We start from the raw sequence: 1,956 nt of genomic DNA on the forward strand, positions 1-1,956 counted from the left end.
TAGGTCATAGAGATATTTGTCATTATCTTCTAGAAGCTTTATAGAAGTGTGTTTTACACTTGTGTCTCCAAATCCATCTGGAACATATTTAGGGAAGCGTGGTTTGAGATAAGAATCAAATTGCATTTCTTCCCCCATGTGCGCATTTAGTTGATTCAGCACTGTTGAAAAAAGTGTCCTTTTCCCAATCACTTATCTATATTTGCCTACATCTGTTTTTCTGCCAATTCCACACTGTTTTAATTACTGTAAATATTGTTAAGTCTTGATAACTGGTGAAAAAGCCTTGCCATTTTCTTGTTCTTCAAGGCTTATGTACACTCTTGAAAAATTGACATCAGGAAGAGACATATCAGGAAGAGACAGTGGTGTTAACTTTGTAGAGAAAGGCAGTTTTACACTTGATTGGATTATTGGGGTGAGATGGAGCCCTGTCTCACAAAGAATACATTATGAAGAAAAGGTGTACAGGCAGAAATGGGTTGAATGAGGAGACACATAGAGTTTGGTTACTCTTAGATTAGTTCTTACTGTAAATCATAAATAAAAGTTAACAGTGGCTTAAACAAGTTAGAAGTTTATTTCTTATATAAGAAATGTTTGGAAGTAGGCCCTCCAGCGTCTGTTTGATGCTTCATCAAAATTGTCTGAGACCCAGTTTCCTTCCAGCCTACATTCTGACATCCCTAGAATGTGGCTGTGGATTGTCATGGCCCAAGATGGTGCTGGGATTGTGGCTGTCTCATCTGTCTCCCTGGCAACAGGGCAGAGGAAGGGGAAAACAAGAATTCATCTTCCCTTCACATTTAAGGAAACTTTTCAGAAGTTCCACCCAATACTTCTATGAACCCCAAAATACAATTTGGCCATTTTTACTGAACTGTATCAGTTTCTTGCTTAAGCTAGTCCTGGCATTCTCTCAGGCTTATGTAGAAGACTCACCTTGAATTTTTTCTTGTGATCATATGTGTGTGCTCTGGCCTTTTGTGAGTACAAAGCACTTTGGAATCAGATATCTGCTTTTCTTTCAGTTTTGACTGTTCAATAAGCAAAACTTCTAGCTGCATGCTTTCAGTATCTCCAGAGAAGATTTGCCTTGAGTTCCAAGTTTCTCTCTAGCCTAAGTGTCCACTATGGTACACAAAGGAAAGCAGAAGAAAAGGGAAGTATCAAGTGACTGTCCTCTTTCAGTCAGAAGTTCTTTAGGTACTACTACTAAATCTGCTTCAATGAATCTGGGTGGTGGTAGCACAGGTGTGTTCAGTTTTGCTTTGTGAATATTTATTATGATTTCTGCACTTTATATGCTTTGCTTAAATAAGCTTGTAAAAAGTTCCTTAGAAGATTTTTAATCTTCCTTTTCCCAGTACATGACTACTATAACAGCTAGTTGTGTTAGAAACCATTACAAGTTTTTGCTATTTTACAACCTGGCCTTTATACAGACATCAGGCCAACTCAGTGTTAAATACTGTGGAAGAAAATATTGAATGATCTCCTCATAATGACACGGGATTTTTCAATGTGAATTGATAATAGGGAGTTTCTGGAGATCTTTGCTAGGGAGTCAGGTGATGAAAATGGAAGTTGGTATGTTTTATGTAATAATAGATGTCCAGATGGATAGTAGATAAAAGAGACCAGAGGCAGGGATATCAGGAAATAGTGGAACAGGAGGAGAAAATAACATAGATGTTAAAAACCTGAGGAGTAGTTTTGCTATATAATGATGTATGGGATGCACCACAGTATAATGAAAAAGATAAGAGGTTTGAAGTCAGACCATCAGAAATTTAAATCTAGAAGTCTTACTATTTACTAGTTATCTGACTTTAAACAAATTACTTAATTTTTTCCAAACTTCAGTATTTTTATCTGTATATAGTATGTAGTACAAGAGTGTCATAAAAGTGGTTTTCTGTAAAGGAATGGTTTAATTAATGTAGGTTTGTAATG

The 1,956-nt window shown here is 36.5% G+C and overlaps 1 long non-coding RNA gene across 3 annotated transcripts in view; it reads left to right on the forward strand.

Moving 5' to 3' along the window:
• Positions 1-1,956, forward strand: part of LOC103602352 — a 17,106-nt gene that overhangs the window by 13,241 nt on the left and 1,909 nt on the right. The gene's annotated exons all lie outside the window — the stretch shown is intronic.

The sequence above is a fragment of the Galeopterus variegatus genome, unplaced genomic scaffold, assembly GCF_000696425.1.
Source record: "Galeopterus variegatus unplaced genomic scaffold, G_variegatus-3.0.2 Scaffold4105, whole genome shotgun sequence".
Classification (NCBI taxonomy): Eukaryota; Metazoa; Chordata; class Mammalia; order Dermoptera; family Cynocephalidae; genus Galeopterus; species Galeopterus variegatus.